The sequence below is a fragment of the Hyla sarda genome, chromosome 3 (genome assembly GCF_029499605.1).
Source record: "Hyla sarda isolate aHylSar1 chromosome 3, aHylSar1.hap1, whole genome shotgun sequence".
NCBI classification, from domain to species: Eukaryota; Metazoa; Chordata; class Amphibia; order Anura; family Hylidae; genus Hyla; species Hyla sarda.
This window is the reverse complement of record NC_079191.1, coordinates 448,803,586-448,828,691: the sequence shown is the minus strand read 5'-3', so window position 1 is coordinate 448,828,691 and position 25,106 is coordinate 448,803,586. Positions and strand designations below refer to the sequence as shown.

Here is a 25,106-nt window from a genome sequence, read left to right as displayed (position 1 = left end):
GCATGCTGGGAGTTGTAGTTTTGCAACATCTGGAGGGCCCCAGTTTGGAGACCATTGTATAATGGTCTCCAATCTGTGCTCTTCCAGCTGTTGCAAAACTACAACTCCCAGCATGCACTGACTGTCCAGGCATGCTGGGAGTTTTAGTTCAGCAACATCTGGCCCTTCAGATGTTGCCGAACTACAACTCCCAGCATGCCCGTCAGCTATCTGGGCATGCTGGGAGTTGTAGTTTTGCAACAACTGGAGACACACTGGTTGGGAAACATTGTCTGTTTCTAACTCAGTGTTTCCTAACCTGTGTGCCTCCAGCTGTTGCAAAACTATAACTCCCAGCATGCACTAACAGACCATGCATGCTGGGAATTGTGGTTTTGCAACAGCTGGTGCACCCCCCCCCCCCCCCCCTGTGAATGTACAGGGTACATTCACATGGGCGAGGCTTTTACAGTGGGTTTCTTGCATCTTGAGATGCAGCAAATTTTGCGCTGGGAAACTCGCTGTAATCCCCCGCCCATGTGACGGTACCCTAAAAACACTACACTACACTAACACAAAATAAAACAAAAAGTTAACAACACTACATATACACATACCCCTACACAGCCCCTCTCCCCCAATAAGAACGTCCGGTACACCACTGTTTCCAAAGCAGAGCCTCCAGCTGTTGAAAAACAACAACTCCCAGTATTGCCGGACAGCCGTTGACTGTCCACGCATGCTGGGAGTTTTGAAACAGCTGGAGGCACCCTGTTTGGGAATCACTGTTGTAAAAATACCCCTATGTTCACCCCTATGCAAATCCCTAATTTAGGCCTCAAATGCACATGGCGCTCTCACTTTGGAGCCCTGTCGTATTTCAGGGCAACAGTTTAGGGCCACATATGGGGTATCGCTGTACTCGGGAGAAATTGTGTTACAAGGTTTGGGGGGCTTTTTCTTCTTTAATCCTTCATGAAAAGGAAAAGTTGGGGTCTACACCAGAATGTTAGTGTAAAAAAATAAATTTTTTTACACTAACATGCTGGTGTTGCCCTATACTTTACATTTTCACAAGAGGTAAAAGGGAAAAAAGCCCCCCAAAATTTGTAACGCAATTCCTCCCGACTACAGAGATACCCCATATGTGAGCGCAAAGGGCTCTGGGGGTGCACAACAAGGCCCAGAAGGGAGAGTGCACCATGTACATTTGAGGTGATTTGCACAGGGGTGGCTGATTGTTACAGCGGTTTTGACAAACGCAAAAAAACAAAACCCCACGTGACCCCATTTCGGAAACGACACCCCTCACGGAATGTAATGAGGGGTGCAGTGAGAATTTACCCCCCACAGGTGTCTGACGGATCTTTGGAACAGTGGTCCGTGAAAATGAAAACTTGTACAGCCCACTGTTCCAAAGATCTGTCAGACACCAGTGGGGGGCAAATGCTCACTGTACCCCTTGCTACGTTCCTCAAGGGGTCTAGTTTCCAAAATGGTATGCCATGTGTTTTTTTTTTTTTTGCTGTTCTGGCACCTTAGGGGCTTCCTAAATGCGACATGCCCCCCGAGCAAAATTTGCTCTCAAAAAGCCAAATATGACTCCTTCTCTTCTGAGCATTGTAGTTCGCCCATAGTGCACTTCAGGTCAACTTATGGGGTACCTCCATACTCAGAAGAGATGGGGTTACAAACTTTGGGGGTATTTTCTGCTATTAACCCTTGCAAAAATGTGAAATTTGGGGGGAAACACACATTTTAGTGGAATTTTTTTTATTTATTTTTTACATATGCAAAAGTTGTGAAACACCTGTGGGGTAATAAGGCTCACTTTATTCCTTATTACATTCCTCAAGGGTTCTAGTTTCCAAAATGGTATGCCATGTGTTTTTTTTTTTTGCTGTTCTGGCACCATAGGGGCTTCCTAAATGCAACATGCCCCTCAAAAACCATTTCAGAAAAACGTACTCTCCAAAATCCCCTTATCGCTCCTTCCCTTCTGAGCCCTCTACTGCGCCCGCCGAACACTTTACATAGACATATGAGGTATGTGCTTACTCGAGAGAAATCGGGCTACAAATATAAGTATACATTTTCTCCTTTTACCCCTTGTAAAAATTCAAAAATTGGGTCTACAAGAACATGCGAGTGTAAAAAATGAAGATTGTGAATTTTCTCCTTCACTTTGCTTCTATTCCTGTGAAACCCCTAAAGGGTTAAAATGATGACTGAATGTCATTTTGAATACTTTGTGGGGTGCAGTTTTTATAATGGGGTCATTTATGGGGTATTTCTAATATGAAGACCCTTCAAATCCACTTCAAACCTGAACTGGTCCCTGAAAAATAGTGAGTTTGAAAATTTTGTGAAAAATTGGACAATTGCTGCTGAACTTTGAAGCCTCTGGTGTCTTCCAAAAGTAAAAACTTGTCACTTTTATGATGCAAACATAAAGTAGACATATTGTAGATGTGAATAAAATTTTTTTTATTTGTAATATACATTTTCCTTACAAGCAGAGAGCTTCAAAGTTAGAAAAATGCTAAATTTTCAAATTTTTCATCAAATTTTAGGATTTTTTGTATCGTGTGAAAACAAAACCCTCCAAAATGCGCAAAATTGTGGTTTTCATTTAAATTTCCTCCCTAAAATATTTTTTTTGGGGGGTTCGCCGTACATTTTATGGTAAAATGAGAGGTTTCATTACAGAGTACAATTGGTCACACAAAAAAACAAGCCCTTATATGGGTCTGTACATGGAAATATAAAGGAGTTATGGATTTTAGAAGGCGAGGAGGAAAAAACGAAAACGCAAAAATAAAATTGGCCTGGTCCTTAAGGGGTTAAACAAGTTCAAGGGGGGCATGGATGTTATTCTGGAAAAATATTACATTACAGATTATGAAAACTAGATTTATGGGGACAGAGATCGCCGCGGCGCAGGATGGCGTATACCTTGACTGGCGGCCGCGATGATCTCTGGTCGCACACTTTGTGTCGCTGACACTTGCTGTGAAGCCTCAGGCCGGGTTCACATTATTTTTCTGTCGCTGTTTCCATTACAATACGTTTAATTTTGCTGTATACAAAAATTTAGTTAACTGCGCTATTGTGTACGTGAAATAAACGAATATATATATATATACATATATATATGCTGCAATAAGGTTTTATAATATAAGTCAATGGGAAATAGATTGTACAGTGTGGCGTACAGCGCCATTGTTTTTAGCATCCATTAACACACACTTTTTTATTATTTTCAAGTGTAGAAAACTTAAAGTTAAACTAAACAAGAACACAGTGTGAACGCGGCCTCGCTTTCCACCGTCTCATCCTCAGCTTGCTGTCACTGAATGGAAATCATTGGAGGCTGGAAACAGTCTAGACCTAAACCTGCTGTAACTGCTGAGGGTTTGTGACAATGTATTTGTATTGTATTTTAATCTTGTAACCACACAGCAAGGCGTTATATACAGAATTCTCATAGGACACTATATCAGGGCAAAAAACATGGAAGGGCAGAACTGAACCGCAATGTGTGACCAGGAACAATCACCTGACGCCATTATCTGAGAGGAGAGAGGGAGTCTGAGGGACATGGCGTCATTCCACCTCAGTACTTGGACTAACAATGATGCCTGAGGAGAATTTACCTCATAAGTCCGCAGACATACAGTCCGTCCTTCCCCGCCGGGTGGGGGCGCTCCTCGGGGCTGGGGAAGGATCCGCGACTCCACCACATGATTCCCGCCTTCTGCCCGGAGACACCGCCAACCAATAGCCGCGCGCTCCCTGAGGCCAGGCCCCGCCCCCCGCTACATCTCCGCTTTCAAATCGGCCGTGTGAGAAATAAAGGCGGGAAGGGATCATGTGACGTGAAGCTCGAGGTCCTGTCAGTCATGGTAAGAGGCGCCTCCTGTGGTCAGTGCAGGGAATACATGGCGGATTGTATAGATGTAATGTTATTCTGCTCACCATCACAGGGGAGGGGTATGACTCCAGTGTTATGGATCCTGTCAGGGGCGTCCCCTATGTCCTGTGCACTATGGCTATATAACCTACACACAGCCTTTGTACTGTGTGCAGATTGTGTCTACAGTAGTGTTTTTCTGCTTTTATCACCTCATGTTTTTGACAGCAGCCGCACACAGTCGGATAGGTGTGGTGCAGGGTTTGCTATGCCCCGCCGCCGACACGCCCACCCCTGTATGTCAGCGCTGGGACCGCTGTGTGATTGACACCCAGTTCCCAGCACATGCGCATCTTAGCTGCAGAGTGTTATCCTGGCAAGTGCCCGCTCCCGCCACCTGCCTCCTCTGTGCGCCTGCGCAGTGCTAAAGGCAGAGAGCGCGCACGCACAGCGGTCCCAGCGCTGACCTACAGGGGTGGGCTTGTCAGCGGCGGGCCATAGCAAACCTTGCGCTACGCCTATCCGACTGTGTGCGGCTGCTATCAAAAACATTTTTTGGGGTGATAAAAGCAGAAAAAAGACTGTAGACTAGGGATCGACCAATATCTATTTTTTAGGGCCGATACCGATAATCTTGGCCAATAGCCGATAACATACCGATATTCCGGCATAAGTTATCGGCTATCTATCCCCTCCCCCCCCCCCCCCGGGGCGACGCCGCTGCAGATCATTGATTTAAAGCGGGCGCTTTAAATCAATGAACTGCAGCGGCTTTTGCGGTGCCAGAGACCGCCACCCGCTTCTCTCCCCCTGCCGTTCCTTAGTCCAACCATCGCCACTTCCCCATTGCCTCCCCCATCCCTGGTTTTATAATTACCTGTTGCCGGGGTCCGCGTTACCTGTGACAGTTTTCCTTTAAGGACATAGGGTGTACAGGTACGCCCTGATGTCCTGGTACTTAAGGACATAAGGCGTACTTGTACACCCATGGAATATCTATCAGCAGGCACCCCATGCAAACCCCTGGGGGGGTTCTGACACCCCTAGATGTCGGCGATCGTCAATTCAGACCGGCAATTTGCGGCAATTCCGGGTCAATCGGGTCTCTGGTGACCCGGAAAAAAAGGATGAATGGGGCTGTCCGAGACAGCTCCATTGGCCCTTACCCAGCAGGAGTGAGGTGGCACGGATGGCACCTTATGATCACGTGATTGATCGGTCGGAAAGACCGACCATTCACGACACTGCTGGGGGGTGATCGGGGCGGCGATCATGGCAGCAAACGGGGGTCTCTTACCTCTCCATGGTCCGGTGGGGGTCCCCTCTGGTGCGGCAGCGGTGACAGGAGCAGCAGGAGTGGTGGCTGCAGCGGCGGCAGGATACAGCAGGAGGTGAGACCTGTTCACCTCCTGCTGTTGTTTAGAAACAACTCTTAGCATGCACAGCTAAAGGGCATGCTGGGAGTTATAGTTTTGCAACAGCTGGAGTTCCAAATACAACTCCCAGCATGCCCTTTGGTAGTCTGTGCATGCTGGGGGTTGTAGTTATGCAACAGCTGGAGGCACATTTTTTCTATGAAAAAGTGTGCATCCAGCTGTTGAATAACTACAACTCCCAGCATGCACAGACTACCAAAGGGCATGCTGGGAGTTGTAACAGTGTGCCTCCAACTGTTGCAAAACTACAACTCTCAGCATGCCCTTCGACTGTCAATGCATGCTGATTGTTGCAGTTTTGCAACAGAGTTTTGCAACAGCTGGAGAGCTGGTTGTGAAACAGAGTTTGTGTCCTAACTCAGTGTTTCGCAACCAGTGTGCCTCCAGCTGTTGCAAAAATACAACTCGCAGCATGCACTGAGAGACTGTACATGCTGGGAGTTCTAGTTTTGCAACAGCTGGAGGCACACAGGTTGCTTAACACTGAGTTAAGAAACAAAATCCGTGTTTCGCAACCAATGGGCCTCCAGCTGTTGCATAACTACAACTCCCACCATGTATGGTCTTTCAGTGCATGCTGGGAGTTGGTTTTGCAACAGCTGGAGGTTTTCCCCCCTGCGCCCAATGTGAATGTACAGGGCACATTCACACGGGTGGATTTACAGCGAGTTTTCTGCTGCAAGTTTGAAATGCTTCAAATTTTCCGCCGCAGCTCAAACTCCCAACGAGAAACTCACTATAAACCCGCCTGGGTGAATGTACCCTAAAAAACACTACACTACACAAAATAAAAAGTAAAACACTACATATACATATACCCCTTAACAGTCCTCCCCCCCCCCCCCCCCAATAAAAATAAAAATCGTCTTGTACGGCACTGTTTCCAAAACGGAGCCTCCAGCTGTTGAAAAACAACAACTCCCAGTATTGCTTGACAGCCAAGGCATGCTGGGAGTTTTGCAGCTGGAGACACCCTGCTTGGGAAACACTGTCGTAGGGTATTTTTGTGGCGGATGCAAATCCCCAATTTAGGCCCCAAATGCGCATGGTGCTCTCTCGCTTAGGAGCCCTGTCGTATTTCAAGGCAATAGTTTAGGGCCACAAATGGGGTATTTCCGTACTTGGGAGAAATTGTGTTAAAAATTCTGGGGGGGCTTTTTCCCCTTATGAAAAGGTAAAGTTGGGGTTTACACCAGCATGTTAGTGTAAAAAAAAACAAAAAACTTTTTTACACTTACATGCTGGTGTTGCCCCATACTTTTTCCATACTAATTTCTCCTGAGTATGGAAATACCCCATATGTGGACTGTAAGGATCCGGACTGGTAGCAGAAAGCGGTACTGGTAGTGGATCCTCTGTGTCAGTGAGGGATTGGCGTGGACCGTACCGGAGGATCGGTTCTAAGTAGTTACTGGTATTCACCAGAGCCCGCCGCAAAGCGGGATGGTTTTGCTGCGGCGGTAACTACCAGGTCGTGTCCTCCGGTAGCGGCTCAACCTCACTGACTGAGACAGGCGAAGCACAGAAGGGACAGGCAGAGGCGTAGTCAGACGTAGCAAAAGGTCAGGGCAGGCAGCACAGGTTCGGAGGCGGTAGTCGTTAGCAACGGGTTCACGAACTTGCAAGGAATACACAAAGAACGCTTTCTCTTGGGCACTAAGGCAACACAAAGATCCGGCAAGGGAAGGAAGGGGCAGGGTACATTTATAGGAGCAGAGGACATGAGATTGGGCCAGGCACCAATCAATAGTGCACTGACCCTTTAAATTTTACACAGCCGGCGCCGGGAACCACATGACAGGGGAGCCGAGGAGAGAGCCGGAGCGGGTGCCGGTAAGTAAGGATGGGACGTGGGCCACGCGCAGGGACAGCCCGCAGCACGGACTGCGTCCCTGCCGGTGACAGAAGCGGAGTGTCCTTGGTCAGAGAGTCTGACTGGGGCACTCCGCGGGGACAAACGCAGTGAGCGCTCCGGTCCAGGAGCAAAGGACGGAGCGCTCAGTGTTACATGGACATAAAATGCTCTGCGGACGCACAACAAGGCTCAGGAGTGAGAGCACACTATGTACATTTGAGGCCTAAATTGGTGATTTTCACAGGGGTGGCTGATTTTACTGGTTCTGACATAAACACAAAACAATAAATACCCACATGTGACCCCATTTTGGAAACTACACCTCTCACGGAACGTAACAAGGGGTAAAGTGAGACTTAACACCCCACAGGTGTTTAACAAATTTTCGTTAAAGTTGGATGTGAAAATGAAAAAAAAAATAAATGTCACTAAGATGCTGGTGTTACCCTACATTTTTCATTTTCACAAGGGAGAATAGGAAAAAAGCTCCCCAAATTTCATAGCCCCATATGTGGATGTAAAGTGCTCTGCGGGCGCACTACAATGCTCAGAAGAGAAGGTGTCCAAAATTGAAGGCCATGTGCATTTATAAACAGTGACCCTTTGGAACATGTGACCCCATTTTGGAAACTACACCCCTCACGTAATGTAATAAGGGATGCAGTGAGCATTTACACCCCACAGGTGTCTGACAGATTTTTGGAACAGGGGTCCCTGAAAATGTAAAATGTAATTTTTCATTTGCTCAGCCCACTGTTCCAAAGATCTGTCAAATGCTAGTAGGGTGTAAATGCTCACTGCACCACTTATTAACCCGTTCCCACTATAGGACGTATGCATACGTCCAATCATCCGACACGTTCGCGCAATTGGACGTATGCACACGTCATAGCGATCTCCGGCACTGCCGCGGGCAGCGCAGGAGATCGGCGACGGGACCCGGCTGTCAATCACAGCCGGAGTCCCTCCGCAGCTGCCGGAGCCGCGATCGGGCCGGTCCCGGCAGCATTAACCCCATAGATGCCGTGATCAATCCTGATCACGGCATCTATGGTGTTGACAAGGGGAGCGCTCTCCCCCTGTTCTCCAACAGCGGCTCGCTGTTGGTTGCTATGGCAGCAGGAGGTTAGATTATGACCTCCTGTATGTCTGCTACGGAAGCCTGTGAGATCCAGCCAGAGGCTGAATCGCACAGGCTGTAGTGTCTGCAGCTCATCAGGTTATACTGTGCTGCAGTATAAATGTATTGCAGCATAGTATAACCTGTAAAAAGTGTAAAAAATAAAATAAAAAGTTCTTCAATAAAAGTATGAAGTGTAAAAAAAAATGAAAAAATGCCCCTTTCCCAATAAAAGCCCTGTCTTATCACCAAAAAAGATCAAAAAACACAAATCATATACATAATAGGTATTGCCACATCCATAATGACGTGTACTATAAAACTATAATGTAAAATATCCCGCACGGTGAACGCCGTAAAAAAAAAATTAAAAAAAGCGCAAAATTCACCAATTTTGGTACAAATAGCGGAATAAAAAAGATCAAAGGGTAGCATGTAGCACACAAATGATACCAATAAAAAGTAGAGCTCATCCTGCAAAAAATAAGCCCTTACTCAATGGCGTCGGACGAAAAATAAAAAAGTTACGGCTGTTGGAAAATGAATGGCAGAAAAATAATTTTGCTAAGAAAAGGAAAAAGAACATAGAAAGCGATATAAAATGGGTATTGCCATAATCGTACCGACCCACAGAATAAATATAACATCACTTTTACCACACAGTGTATGTACACCATTAAAAAAAATATTAAACAAACCCCAGAAATTTTCCAGTTTTTCACAATATTTTGAAGTTTTTCACAAAAAATGCTTCATGTATCAACAAAAATGCACCAGTTATATAAAGTACAATATGTCACGAAAAAACTATCGCAGAATCGCTCTGCTCAGAAAAAGCGTTCTAAAGTTATTACCATTTAAAGAGATACATGTCAAATTTTAAAAAAAGAGCCTGATCATAGAGGTAAAAAATGGGTCGGTCCTTAAGGGGTTAAATTCTGAGAGGGGTATAGTTTCCAAAATGGGGTCACATGTTCTGGCACCACGGGGGGGGGGGGGGCTTTGTAAATGCAAAAGCCCAATGGCGCTCCTTCTCTTCTGAGCATTGTAGTTCGCCCGCAGAGCACTTGACGTCCACATATGGGGTATTTCCATACTCAGAAGAAATGGGGCTACAAATTTTGGGGGTCTTTTTCTCCTTTTACCCCTTGTGAAAATATAAAATTTGGGGTAACACCAGCATTATAGTGAAAAAAATAAAATTTTTCATTTTCATGTCCAAATTTTGTGGAAATTTGTCAAACACTTGTGAGGTGTTAAGGCTCCCTGTACCCCTTGTTACGTTCCTTGAGGAGTGTAGTTTCCAAAATAGTATGCCATGTGGTCTTTTTTTTGCTGTTCTTGCACCATAGGGGCTTCCTAAATGCGACATGCCCCCCAAAAACCATTTCAGCAAAATTTGCTTTCCAAAAGCCAAATGTGACTTCTGAGCATTGTAGTTACGCCCGCAGAGCATTTGACATCCACACATAGAGTATTTCCATTATCAGAACAGATGGGGTTACAAATTTTGAGGAGCATTTTCTCCTATTACCCCTTGTAAAAATGTAAAATTTGTGGGAAAACTAGCATTTTAGTGAATTTTTTTTATTTTTCATTTACACATCCGATTTTAACGAAAAGTTGTCAAACACCTGTGGGGTGTTAAGGCTCACTGGACCCCTTGTTATGTTGTTTGAGGGGTGTAGATTCCAAAATAGTATGCCATATTGTTTTTGGTTTGCTGTTCTGGCACCATAGGGACTTCCTAAATGTGACATGCCCCCCCAAAACCATTTCAGAAAAACTCACTCTCCAAAATCCCATTGTCGCTCCTTCCCTTCTGAGCCTTGTAGTGCACCCACAGAGCACTTTAAATACACATGTGAGTTATTTCCTTACTCGAGAGAAATTGGGTTACAAATTTTTGTGGGATTTTTCTCCTTTTACCCCTTGTACATTTTCAAAAACTGGGTCTAAAAGAACATGCGAGTGTAAAAAATGAAGATTTTGATTTCTCTCCTTCACTTTGCTGCTATTCCTGTGAAACACCTAAAGGGTTAAAGGGGTACTCCGGTGCTTAGACATCTTATCCCCTATCCAAAGGCCATTGGGGGAGATTTATCAAAACCTGTGCAGAGGAAAACTTGCCCAGTTGCCCATAGCAACCAATCAGATTGCTTCTTTCATTTTTCACAGGTCTTCATAAAAATGAAAGCAGCAAGCTGATTGGTTGCTATGGACAACTGGGCAAGTTTCCCTTTGCACAGGTTTTGATAAATCTCCCCCATTGTGTGTACATGAGGAGCAGCACTATTTCTCTCCATTATATATAGCTTGTGTATGGTATTTTTCTGAGTTCTCCGCAGGCTCCAGCTATAATTTGTAGTTCATCCAGAGATAGTGGGCAGAGCTCCCGCTATACACTTGTATTGCTTGTCTTGAGCTCCCGCTATACATTTGTATTGCTTGTCTTGTGCTCCCTCCTCCATAGACTTGTATTGCGTGTCTTGAGCTCCCCCCCTCCATAGACTTGTATTGCTTGTCTTGTGCTCCCTCCTCCCCCATAGACTTATATTGCATGTCTTGAGCTCCCTCCTCCCTTTTACATAGACTTGTATTGCTTGTCTTGTGCTCCCTCCTCCCTTTTACATAGACTTGAATTGCTTGTCTTGAGCTCCCCCCCCTCCATAGACTTGTATTGCTTGTTTTAAGCTCTCTCCTCTATACACTTGTATTGCTTGTCTTGAGCTCCCTCTATACACTTGTATTGCTTGTCTTGAGCTCCCTCTATACACTTGTATTGTGTGTCTAGTGCTCCCTTCCCCATAGACTTGTATTGCTTGTCTTGAGCTACCCCCCCTCCTTAGACTTGTATTGATTGTCTTGTGCTCCCTCCCCCATAGACTTGTATTGCGTGTCTTGAGCTCCCTCCTCCCTTTTACATAGACTTGTATTGCTTGTCTTGTGCTCCCTCCTCCATAGACTTGTATTGCTTGTATTGAGCCCCCCCCCCCCTCCATAGACTTGTATTGCTTGTCTTAAGCTCTCTCCTCTATAGACTTGTGTTGCTTGTCATAAAGAAGATGTCCAGTGCATAGAAATATATCCCCTGCCTTGTCAACAGGACAGGGGATAAATGTCTGATCGCGGGCGTCCGACCTCTGAAACCCCCCGTGATCTCCCTTACTTGGCCCTGGCTGAGCTTCTGTGTGTGACATTTCGCACACAGCACGTCATCTGGTACAAACATGTTCCCTCCATTCATCTCTATAGGAAAGGCAGAGACTGTGTCTTTGCCTCTACCATAGAGCTTAATGGAGGGGGGTGTTTCGACCAGCTAACGTGCTAGGTATGAAATGCGCTCTAGCAGCTCAGAGCCGGTGCCCTGTACAGGAGTTTGCCGGAGATCCCAGCTGTCGAACTCCCCGCGATCAGACATTTATCCCCTATCCCGCAGATAGGGGTTACATTTCTTACTACTGGACATCTTTAAGCCACCCCACCTCCATAGACATATATTGCTTGTCTTAAGCTCCCTCCTCCATCAACTTGGATTGCTTGTCTTGCAGACTCACGACAAATCTTGATAACAGGAGAAAGAAGCATTTTTGTCTAAGATATATTACAACATTTCTTATATTCACTTGTACTTTTGCTCTATGCAAAGTTTGTTCAAATGGCAGTGCCTATTCAAAGGTCTTTGCACGTCTTGTGTGGTTTTGCACTAGGTTTGTATATAAGGTGCAGAATTGTGGCTCATTCATGATATTGTCACAGTAAGTGACTGTTCAGACCCTTGTTCTGGCTCCAGATGTATGACGTTTACAGTGTATGACGTAGACGTTTACCAATTCTGATCCCACTGGTGTCATAAAGATGAAACTCTTACAGTAATGTTTTATTAAAGAATGTTAATCTTCTAACAGTACTGCTAATGCTTGTGCACCCTGTGACCTCTGTATCCAGTCGTATATTGTGTTTTTTGTGCTTTGGAAAAATACCTCATAGAATACACAGCAGAGCTCCGAGGCCTTCGGCTTTTTTATTTTTGAAGAACATGGTTGGTAATCGGGGATACGTGGCAGCTATATGAAGGGTTATTTAACGTTCACTGTTATGTGGTTTATGGTTTAAAAGACATTGCCGATATTCAAAGTCTGTTTAGTGTTGACTAAAAGCAAGTAAGAGAGAAAAGTATAACTGGGTAATCAACATTGAGCATTCATAATGGGGGTAGTAAGGGTATAAGTCCGGGTGATAAAGAAGCATCTTTCAATTCGGTGTTCTGTGATTACCAGGTAGAAGAGAAAAGGGGGGCGGGGGGGGGGGGGGGGGAATGTACTTTTACCAAATGAGTTGTATCTTGGAAGTGGATAATTTGGACATAAATGCACCCATTTTAATGTAGTTAAGTTGCACATTTCCTTCCCTACATGTTCTTCGCACAGAATATACACTAATATCGCTTACACGTGTCACAGTTTTGTAAACATTGTAAACAACGTGCTGTGCATTGCACATATTTTTTATTTTATTTTCTTGTTTTGGCACCAAAATATGGTTAAAAAATAATAATGTAGGAACCTGGCCTTATATAGTTTTCCGGCTCAGGCTCCAGTACAGACTATACCAAGGCCACACGGCTGAAAATGTGCGGAATGTCCACACAGAAAACACATGTGGACATTCCGCGCATCTGAACATTCCGGCAAGTTCTAGACATCTCATAGACGCCAATGCATTATTTTTTCTGTGGACGCCGGAATCGGCATCTGCCACAGAAATTCTGTCATGTGCACAGTGCTGCAGAATCCCATTGGAATCATTTGGACTCTGCTGCAGAATTCCTGATTGAAAATTCCACCGTGTAAACATAGCCTTAGGCAGCACAACTCTGAGACTAAGCCTCATGTGAAGCCTTCAGGGCAGTGCAGACGGCATTGAATCTCTGTGCCTTGGTGTGAGGAGCGGCTGAGGTACGATACAGACTCCATTGACTTCTGCAGAGCTCTGCAGGAGCCCTTATTCAGATAAATATTTCTGAGTCAACCAGCGCGTTCCTGAGCCGGATTGGCCTTGTTGTGATTGGAGCTTCACTTGGTTCACACTACTAGTTGCCACCATTACTTCAAGTTCTCATCACAAGATTTTTTTTCTTTTTATTCCTACTTTCTTTTGGCTTTGATGTTTGTAAATCCGGAATGTGTATTCTATGTAGGAATTACAGTGACGTTATGTGCGTTATGGCCCTCGCTGTATATACATTGGCAACCTATTTCACTTGCAAAGAAAAACATTTGTTTACACAGCAATCCACAAGCGAGCTGCCTCTGAAAATTATCGCTAAGTACATACATAAAACAATTTCTTCAGGTCACCTGGTTCGTACATGAGCGACGAGCGGAACGTGCAGACGTTATACAAGCTTCCTCCGTCGCCTATTACTGCTGTTGTACCTTTCTCTGCTTACTTCCTCTTTCGTTACAGTTTAATGGATCTCTTAATAGCTGGGAATCTCTTTGAATATGTTATTACAAGTTATAGTGTCCAGGACATGAGTTATGAGATGGTTTAATGTTTTCAGAATCTTTGCTTACTGTTGGTGAATTTTTTTATTGTTTTTGTTAGTGCTGTAAATCCTTCTTGCCCTAGTTCTGCTCACACAGCTGACGGCTTGGTACAGTATCTCGATGTAGTTATAGCCAAGAGTGAGATGAGTGCTGATACTCTGTTAGGTTAGGGCCATATAAGCATGTGGCCTCGTGTGGCATCATGATTAGGCTACCTTCTGACGTTAACAATTGCAGTCTATGCTCAAAGATACATGTGGAAGCTAGAACATTTGTGCATGGGTTCTTCCACTTGTGGCAACCTTACCTTTAAAATGTATTCTTAGCGTAGGGTCAAACACAGTGCATCCGTACCCTATTTAAAACTTTGGATGCAATGCCATCAGTCACAGAGTGAAGGCAGAGCGAGCTTCCTGCTCCTCGTAGCGGACACACAAATCTGCAGCAGGGAGCTCAATCTGGCATTGCTCTGTGACTTCCGGCAGTGCTTCCGGATGTGCTGTGTGTGACCCTACCCTTAGGGCAGTGGTTCTCAACCTGTGGTACAAGTACCCCCAGGGGTACTTACCAGTTCTCCAGGGGATACTTTAAAAAAAAAATCAGTAATGGCAGCCACAGCCACTGGTTACTGGTCTGGACCACTTTGAAAGAAATGGCAGGCTGAGGTCACTGCACCGAGAAGTGAAGCAGGAGGATAGCAAAGGGGAAGAGCGGGCACTGGGCTGCTGTGGGCAGTGACTACCATCAGCTTTGTTGCTCCACTGCCCCTGCAGACCGGGTACCTACTACTATGAGCCATAGCAATAGGTCCCCAGACCAGAGGAGCAGTGGAGCAACAAATCAGGACAGTATTGTGGCCTATAACTATATATGGGGGCAGTTTGGGGGCCTACAGCTATATTTGGGGGCACAGAGGTGGCCTAACAACTTAATGGGGATGCAAAGCGGGTACTATTATTGTGTGTGACAATAAACATGGGGAGTTTTTAAATAGGTGGGTATTGTACTGCAGAAAGGAGCATGGAGATAGGGAGAGGAACAGGGGGCCTGTTAAATTATACTATAATCATTACAAATTGTCTCTAATATGGGGTACAATTTTTGGGGAATAGACTGCCAAGGGGTACTCAGGCAAAAAAGGTTGAGAACCACTGCCTTAGGGTATGTTCACACTCAGGAATTTCCTTGCTGAATTTCTTTCGTGGAAATGGTCTGGAGTGGCGCCTTTTGACTAATGACATGTTCATTCTTCCTTCGGAATCCAATTCCTGGTTGGTAGTTTTCGCTACGGGACTTTCAACATGTGAACAGAGCAGTGGGATTCCCATTAAGATCAATGAGAGGCTGCTGCAAGCGGACTCCACACAGAATTTTCTTGTGGAAATTTTGTGCAGAATATCCGTAGTATGAAAGGAGCCTGAAGCCATGTTCACACGGCAGAATTTCTGTGTCGTGTAACTTTGCAGCAGAGTACCGTTGGATTCAATGGGATTCTGCTGCACTGTGCACACAGCAGAATTTCCGCATCCGCACAAAGAATGAACATGTTTATTCAGCACCCATATTTGCGAGCTCTCCGCAGCACTGGAGGCTCCGAGTGTGAAGCGTGACGACCACGGGGCCGGAGTATCATGATGTCACGACTCCACCCCGTGTGATGTCACGTCCCGCCCCCTCAATGCAAGTCCTTGGGGAGGGCGGGACCCCCACGATCGGACATTTTGTCCCCTATCTTTTGGATAGGGGATAAGATGTATTAAGGCCGGAGTACCCCTTTAAGTAGGAATATCAGAAGTGAATCATAAACACAAAGGGGGTATGTATCAATAATGGTGTTGCAATGTGTGATTTTATGTATGTTTTTTTGCGTCAAATGGAGCGTAGTTGTGCCAAAACAAAAAGTTACATATAGAGAAAATTGTGAAAAATCACAGTCAAAAAAACTGTGTCAAATCCTTCATACATACCCCCTAGAGTATTTAAGAAAGGTTTATATGTGATAAAGCCATGATACGTGTCTGTCCCACCTCAGCCCAATCCCCTCTCTCCATGGATGAGAGAGCTATATTGTAAAAGAGTGGATTATCCAAAACTCGTCTACAGTAAGAAAAAAAATCACAACCCAACATTCAGTCAATCCATAATTTTGTATTCTCTCATTGAATTGCTCTATGCCGGTGCTGAGTGGTTTTGCAGTTTGTGCAGCTGTACAGGACCCGACATTGTGAACTCGCTACCGAGACTTGACCACTTACTTCCTGGAGCCCCGGGTGTAACCACTGGCTGCCGATCCAATCCCGAGATGTGAGAATCACTGACATAAAGGCAATGCAAGGTGTGATGATAACTCTATGATTTATGACCGTTTCTATATCCAGACATAAAGGTTACACACTGAGGCCTCCTTTGAAGCTTGTCTGTGACTGTACAGATGGGTGACAGCCCTGCTTCTTCAATCCCTCTCTTTAAAGTTACCTGTTTTGTTGTCTACATCAACTATGAGTGAACTGGCTTTTTACCTGACCACATAATGGCTCTTATTATCTGTATTCTTTGTAGGTATCGTCCGCCTGCCCTCATACATGGGAGATTAGCATTTCAAAGCAGGTAGAGATGAAGCAGCTGCGGATGGAAGATGGAGGCTAAACCTTCCCTTGATCACATGAGGACCACGGCTCACAGTTGTGTCAGGAAAAGAAAGATGAAGTAAGGAAAGGCTCCCTATGTAGATTAACCCTGAGATGTCTGCTCACACCTACAGGAAGAATGCTTTATCATCTATAGGTGCGTACATATTCACCTGTGTGGACTCAGGTGATATATAGTATTATAAGGGCTCGCTCACACGGACAGATCCGCAGCGTAGTGTGCCTCCAGATGTGCCTGCTCAGAGTGGCAATCCGCCGCTATGAGCAGACACACTTCGATGTGTGAATCGCCACGTGCTTGAGCAGTATACTCGGACACATCGCGGCTGCTTTCGGCCTAGCTCAGGGAGCAGAGGGAGCATGTGCACGGCGACTCGCACATCACAGTGTGTCTGCTCATAGCGGCGGATTGCCACTCTGAGCAGGCACACTATAGGGTCCATTGTCGATGTAAAATACGCTGCGGATCCGTTCGTGTGAATAAGCCCTAAATCTAAGTTTGGCGCATCTTCTCCACTGTCATTTTTACAACTTTCTCAAAATCACACGGTCCTGTGTGTGATTTTAACTTTAGTCAGTAATTCATCATTGGCGCAATTTTGGCGCAAATCACGTTTTTTTGGAGCAAATCCCTGCCAAGAAATTTTGCACATGGAAAACACACTTAGCAATGTTAGAAAATGTAAAGGCATAAAAATACATATAAAAATTTTTTTTTGTGAAAGCTGCGACATCTCCAGGGCTGCGCAATACTATCCTGCGACATAGTTGTCTCTGAGGAACCTTCACCCTCCGTTGAGCCAGCATTGGAGATGGCCGCACAGGTTCAGGAAAGGTAAGCACTAAAGCAGTGGTCTCCAACCTGCGGACATCCAGATGTTGCAAAACTAAAACTCCCAGCATGGCCGGACAGCCGACGGCTGTCCGGGCATGCTGGCAATTGTAGTTTGCACTAATTGTAGATTGCACTAAAGTAACCAAAAAAAAAATAATACCCAAGTTGAAATAAAATCAATTTCACATGGTGTCTATAAACCCCACAAAAGAAAATAACTCACGTTGCTTGCTGATATACTGCAGGAGGGACTCCAAAATGGCTGCTCTACAGGGTAAAATACGCGTCCTCTGTGGCGGTAAGTTCTGTGTAAAAGGCGCTGTGAACGGCGGATTTCAACATTTGAGCCAAAATTACTAACAACTTGCACCAAATGATAAATTTGGTGCATGTCCACGGAAACCAAAGTGAAAAAAAAAGGGTAAAAAGAAACTGTCAACAGGCAAAATTGATAAATACCCCCATAGACCTTTAGGCACACAGTGTGATACCTTTGTGAGGTACCATGTTTTTCCTTGAAATTTGGGCTAAGCATGCCGATATTTTTTATTTTCACACAGAAGTGCAGTATAGACCCATAACAAGCTGCAGAAGGTCTGTGAACGTCTTTTTTTTAGCCTGTGTCAGCCATGTACCTGCAAACTTATATGGGACCCAGGAATTGAGCACAAGCATTCCTAGAGCTCTAACCCAGAAACTTACTGCAGTCATGGTCAAAAACGTTCACGTTATGTTCACACGGCAGAATGTCCATGCGGAATTCTGCATGCATCTTCCGGACGGACATTTTGCAGCAGAAGAGTCCCATTGATTTCAATGGGATTTTGCTGTTCTATGCACATGGCAGAATTTCCGCAGCAGAAACATCTGCCGTGGAAATCCTGATTCTGGCATTCGCAAAAACACTGAACATGTTTTTACAGTTTCTTCAAGGAAATACTTTGCCGCCTATCAGATGGAGCATTTCCAAACAGTCCTATCGCCAGCAGGTTCTGCCAGCGCTCCGCGGTCTGTGGAATTTTCCGTGCGGACATTCCACCATGTGAACATAACCTTACAGGCAGTGAAACATAAGGTGTTCAGGTCAGCTATATGGCAGGATAAAGTGCATCTGTCACCTCCTTCATCTACCAGATGTATGTTAGAGCAGTGTTTCACAACCAGGGTGCCTCCAGATGTTGCAAAACTACAACTCCCAGCATGCCTGGACAGCCTTTGGCTGTCCAGGCATGCTGGGAGTTGTAGTTTTGCAACATTTGGAGGCACCCTGGTTGGGAAACACTGTGTTAGAGGACTGACCATCTGGAAACATAAAGGCCTTTATTAAAGGGGTACTCCGGTGAAAACCTTTTTTCTTTTAAATCAACTGGTGGCAGAAAGTTAAACATATTTGTAATTTACTTCTATTAAAAAATCTTATTCCTTCCTGTACTTATTAGCTGCTGAATACTACAGAGGAAATTATTTTCTTTTTGGAATGCTCTCTGATGACATCACGAGCACAGTTCTCTCTGTTGACATTATAATAATGCTTTATTTATTGTTGTCCTTAGTGGGATTTGAACCCAAGTCCCCAGCACTATAAGGCAGCAGTGCTAACCACTGAGCCACCATGCTGCCCTTAGCATACATCCGCTATGCACGGTTGCTAAAATGGACAGAGATGTCAGCAGAGAGCACTGTGCTCGTGATGTCATCAGTGTTCCAAAAAGAAAGGAATTTCCTCTGTAGCATTCAGCAGCTAATAAGTACTGGAAGAATTAAGATTTTTTTTAATAGAAGTAATTTACAAATATATTTAACTTTCTGCCACCAGTTGATTTAAAAGAAAAAAGGTTTTCACCGGAGTACCCCTTTAAGTTTACGTGTAATATTCTTGACTTCTTCATTTTAGATGCCCATAAGCAATAAAAATAGTTGTGAAGAAGAATATGACAAAAACACCTAAACAAAAAAGTCCAGGTAAAGAGGGTCCCCCTTGAGATCAGTGATGTTCTAGTATCTCTGTCAGAGCAGCCTTGTAGTTAGTATTCGCACTTCTACTCCTTGCTCAATGCGTTGCGGTCAGGGATGATGTGTCGCGTCCTGCACATTTCGTGGTTCGGTGGTTAGAATTTCAGATCTTTTTGCAAGTGTGACACAAGATCTTTCTTGCAAAACCCTAACGGCCACTTTCTGCCAGTGAGAAGCAGCTCTTATTCCCGGACACAATCCTCTGCTATCAGGTAAAATTCGGAATGTGCTTTATCTATGCCAATAAAGTTTTGGGTCCTTCCTTTCAGATCAATCACAGAAAGACAAAAAGCTGACAACAGCTGATCCTCAGAAAACTGGAGAAAGTAGCAACTAAATCATCCAGTGCAATAAGAAACAGCAGGATTTCTATGTCTCGTAGATTGGAGGGTTCCCTTTTGTATACTCAGGTGCACCATTGTTTGGAAATACGTGTATGCACTTAGGTACAATGTAATTGTTTGTTATACACAGCCACATATTGCTGTATACTGAGAAAAAGACTGGTGGTATATGGGAAATGCCATAGAGCCGTTCATTACAGGCCCAGACCAGTTTTCTGCAGATAAACCTTACTCTCTGCATTGAAAAATTCTGCTAAGTATTAATGTCCGGTTCTTTTTTCCTTCTTTTACTGTCAGTGAATGAACGGCTGGGTTTACACTGCATTAAAGGGGGATTCCAGGCAAAAAAATGTTTTTATATATCAACTGGCTCCGGAAAGTTAAACAGATTTGTAAATGACTTCTATTAAAAAATCTTAATCCTTTCAATAGTTATTAGCTTCTGAAGTTTTCTGTCTAACTGCTCAATGATGATGTCACGTCCCGGGAGCTGTGCATGATGGGCGAATATCCCCATAGGAGCTGGACAGCTCCCGGGACGTGAGTCATCAGAAAGCAGTTAGACAGAAAACAGCAACTCAACTTCAGAAGCTAATAACTATTGGAAGGATTAAGATTTTTTAATAGAAGTAATTTACAAATCTGTTTAACTTTCCGGAGCCAGTTGATATATAAAAAAAAGTTTTTGCCTGGAATACTCCTTTAAGGACTTCCATCACAGGTATCCATCGGCACCCTGAGAGCAGGAGATTCCATTCATTTCAATGGCACTAATGGAGTCACTTATGAGTTCAGGCCACAAACACTATTGTAAATGGGCTGGACAACATAGCAGATCGCACTTTTAAGCCCATTTAAATTGGGTATCCGGCCCGAACATAGTCACTAGGTGACTCTGTTTGGGCCATTGAAATGAATGGATGGCATCTGCTGCTGTCTGCAATATACATTAGCAACCGGTTCTTGGCGGGGTGGCCACAGATAACTGTGGTGGACAGCTAAAACGCAGTATGAACCTAGCCTGAGAACATTTATGTTTACACGCCAATCTCTTTCCTCTCTTGAATCCCAGGCTGATTTGCTTCAATTTCTTGTGCAATGTCTGCTGCAGAAAACCTGCAGGGGATAATGTATGTGTAAATGTACCTTGATGCTGATAGATTGGTACAAACCCTCAGCTGTGTCAGCAGAACTAACTAAGGGATAGTCAAAGGTATTGAAAATAGGGAAGAACTGGAAAAAAATTATAAGAAAGTTTCAGAAACCCAAAAACAATTATATCGATTCTATACATCTAAAAGAAAAAATGTAGCAACTTCTAAAACAGTGACTGAAAAGCTCTTTCTGTTTTGTGTTTACGGCTCCTGTACAAACTACGGCCGCGTTCACACAGCAGAATTTCTGCACGGAATTTATAGCCAATACACTTCAAAAAGATTCCTCTGCAGGATTTTCATTGAAGTGAATTGGCGATTAATTCAGTGCAGAAATTCTGCCTTGTGAACGTGGCCCAATAGTGTCAGGCTAGTCAGACTACAAATCCCTGTGGGGGAGATTTATCAAAACCTGTTTAAGGCTAGGTTTCCACTTGGTTTTTTTTCTGGCAGTTTTTGGAATACTGCCACTGGAGTTTTTGAGCCAAAGTCAGAAGTGGATCCGTAAGGGAGGAGAAGTCTAAGTCCTTCCTTTATATGTCCTATTCCTTTTGAATACACTTCTGGCTTTGGCTCAAAAACTGCCAGAGAAAAAAAAACTAATGGAAAATTAGCCTAAAGGAAAAGTTGCCCATAGCAACCAATCAGATTGCTTCTTTCATTTTGCACAAGCCTTGTTAAAACTGAAAGAAGCCAGCTGATTGGTTGCTATGGGCAACTGGGCAACTTTTTGCTCTAGACAGGTTTTGATAAATTTCCCCCTGTATGTTCAAAAAAGCAAAAATTTGCTAAATAATTCCATTAAAATATGCAGTTTCCAGCTTCCATTGACTTCAGGGGGAATACAAAAAAAAAAAGGATGTTCCTTTTAAACTTCGTATTTAAAATCACTGCCGAAAATAAGAAGTGACGTCACTTTTTCAGCTAAGTTCTGCCTGGAAGCTCATAAAAATTTTTCTGAAAAGCCACGTGAGGAAAACCACATCATAGGAAGCGCTGAAATCAGAGGAGGTTTTTGAATTGGTTCTTACAGGCGAAGCTTCTTCCATTCCCCATAATCTACTGCTGGAGTCTCTATAATTTCCTGATCCCGTCTGTACTGTCTGAGGATTATCAAGAAGTAGAGATCAGATGGCAGGGAGTATGACTACAGGATCAGACTACGCAGGGTTTGTGTGTAGTCTGTTACCATGGAGACACATATCTCTGCAAAGGGACTGTAGGCACAAAATGGGAGAAAATGTTAATGAAGAATTGTAAGACAACTCTTCATTAACATCGGGGTTTGCAGATTTACCGTATTTTTCGCTCCATAGGACGCACCGGCGTATAGGACGCACCCAATTTATAGGTGCAAAATCTAAAAAAAATAAAGATTTTGAACCCAATAGTGGGCTTCAACCTGCGGACCTCCAGATGTTGCAAAACTACGACTCCGGGCATGCTGGGAGTTGTAGTTTTGCAACATCTGGAGGTCCGCAGATTGAAGACCACTGCATAGGAGGTAATACTCACGTGTCCCCGCCACTCCGGACCCGTCACCGCTGCCCTGGATGTCGCTCCGTCGCTGTCGCCGTGTCCCCGTCACTCCGGAACGTCTCTGCTGCCGGCCGGGTATCCTCGCTCTCCGTCACCGCCATCACGTCGTTACGCACGCCGACGCACGTACGCGACGACGTGATGACGAGGAAGGAGAGCGCCGGCCATACAGGGGATCCCTGAACGGAGAAGACACCGAGGAGGCAGGTAAGGTCCCTCCCGGTGTCCTGTAAGCACTAACCCGGCTATTCAGTCGGGCTGTTCGGGACGCTGCGGTGAAATCGTGGCGGTCCCGAACAGCCCGACTGAACAGCCGGGTTAGTGTCGCTTTCCCTTCAGATGCGGCGGTCAGCTTTGATCGCCGCGTCTGAAGGGTTAATACAGGGCATCACCGCGATCGGTGATGTCCTGTATTAGCCGCGGGTCCCGGCCGTTGATGGCCGCAGGGACCGCCGTGATAGGGGTGTATTCGCCGTATAAGACGCACCGACTCCCCCCCCCCCCCCAGTTGGGGAAGAAAAAGTGCGTCTTATACGGCGAAGAATACGGTAATCAGCCACACATTGTGTATTACACAGGGCGCAGTACAGTCGATGAATGTTAATTAGACATTGACTAAAACAACAGAACTTTGGATACATGTTAATTGGCTCTTCCTTCCTCCAGATATTACCATTCAATACCCCATCTCACCCTAGACGCCAAGTCCAACGTGACAGACGATGATTATTCTGCAGGACAGCACTCCTGTCTTTGATCAGCCTTCACTATTTTCTGTGCTCCAATATCCCCGCCAGCCCCTAGATCCTGAACATTTGATCACCTGTGACTTGACATGTGGGTTAAGTGACCATCAATTTTCTTTTCTTACAGAACATACAATGTTTTTAATAAACTTTGAGACCAAATGCCTCTGAAACCACCCGGAACTTGGTAAACAGCGCGTCTCATCCATTAGCAGTGGTGATTACAGTCAAACGTATGTCTTCACCTTCAGCTGGTGTGCTCTGTAAATGACACTTTCTGAAGATGGACGAGGACTTCATATAGACAAGCGGCAGCTGCCCCCAGTTTCCTAATAAACTTCCACTGGAAGTAACTTGCATTTTATAGTCATTCTGTTTCTGTAATAAACTTTCTGTTCAGCTTTGCTTATGTTAAGCAGCCAATCTGCAGGAGCAGAACTGCAATGTAAGGCCATGTTCACACAGTGTAATTCTGCGGGAATATTCCACTCGGAAATGCCTCAGCAACGGAGCCCCATTGATTTCAACAGGATTCTGCTGCACTGTGGACATGGCAAAACATCTGCTGCGGAAATCCCGATTCCGGCATCCACAGAAAGAATAGACATGTCTATTCTTTCTGGGGATTCCAATCGGAAATGTATTGCCGTCTATGAGATGGCACATTGCCAAGCAGTCTTAGCGCCCACAGGAACATTCAAATGTTTGGAATATTCACCTATGTTTTCCAGGGTGGACATTTTGCACATTTTACGCCGTGTGAACATGGCCTAAAGCATGACGGTAGGAAAGAGGAGAATTCTGAGGTTTGGATAAGACAGATTTGACTAAGACTTGGATACAAGCATTGATGTAGCAGAATGGCGCTCATTTAGTGAGTATTCTACACAGCTCAATGATAGGGCAGTCTGAGTGATTTACTTAGGGTTCATTCACACTATGGAATTTCCTTATGGACACATTCTTATCTTAAATTCCGATGCAGCAGCCTCCCATTTTTTTCAATGTGATTCTGCTGCACCATGCTACACTCCACAATTTCTATGTCCATATGGACACATTCTCCTTTGGAAATTCCAGATTCTGGGCTCTGCCTAAAGAATTGGGACTGCATTGCCATCAATGCCATCATAGCACTGATCGATTTCAGGGGTGCCCGCTACACACAGACAGGGAGATTTATCAAAACCTGTCCAGAGGAAAAGTTGCCCAGTTGCCCATAGCAACCAATCAGCTCCCTTCTTTCATTCTTAACAAGGCCTCTGAAAAATGAAAGAAGTGATCTGATTGGTTGCTATGGGCAACTGGGCAACTTTTCCTCTGGACAGGTTTTGATAAATCTTCCCCAGAGTCTCTGCCTGGAGATCTATAGTGTGAATAAGACCTTACACGTGATTGTCAGCCGAACATCCCCTCTTCTCACAGTGAGAGGAGCCGCTGACCAACCAAAGATAATCCCATTGGTCCCTCCTCAGTCAGCTGATCATTGGGTCTTTTATAGAGGGCAAAAAAAAATTGCCCTATGTAGAAGGCCCTTACCTGAGCTGACACGCCACAGGCTGGTCTTGTAAATTCTCTCCTTAGTGTTTTCGGCTCCATGGCGACTTTACTTTGCACAAAGTTCATGGTAAAATTGCAGGTTACAATAACCGTTGTGTAGATTCACTGTTTCTTCTCCCCGTGGGCAAAAAATGTATGTGACAATTAGAAGAATTCCATTATGGTCGGAAATTGTTGCAATTTTCATAAATCGCCTGCAGCCATTACACGACCAAAAGTTACGGTGGAGCCACAGCCCAATTCATCCTCCTCTTTCTATAGTACCCGGATCTCCAATACATCCATCCACACCGGTACTTTTAGTATCGCCAAGATTCTAATGCTACATTATTCTCTTCTTTTGTAGTGAATAAAATGTTGATGCAAACAGCGGGAATCACCGAGTACGGTATGTAGGCAGCACATTTATTCA

The 25,106-nt window shown here is 44.7% G+C and overlaps 2 long non-coding RNA genes across 3 annotated transcripts in view; both read left to right on the top strand.

Annotated features, from left to right (window-relative positions):
- The first annotated feature begins 3,646 nt into the window (after window positions 1-3,646).
- On the top strand, window positions 3,647-23,526 carry LOC130363211 (uncharacterized). 2 transcript variants are annotated; one of them, XR_008891756.1, is made up of 5 exons: window positions 3,647-3,884; window positions 16,415-16,639; window positions 17,229-17,338; window positions 19,621-19,761; window positions 23,262-23,526. It is a non-coding gene; the product is annotated as an uncharacterized LOC130363211 (long non-coding RNA). The 2 variants fall into 2 exon arrangements; XR_008891757.1 differs by lacking the exon at window positions 3,647-3,884 and adding an exon at window positions 15,982-16,190.
- Window positions 23,527-24,441: 915 nt separating this feature from the next.
- LOC130363212 (uncharacterized) overlaps window positions 24,442-25,106 on the top strand; it is a 122,708-nt gene continuing 122,043 nt past the window's right edge. The window contains exon 1 of the long non-coding RNA XR_008891758.1: window positions 24,442-25,082. This is a non-coding gene — a long non-coding RNA (uncharacterized LOC130363212). The remainder of the gene's footprint in view (window positions 25,083-25,106) is intronic.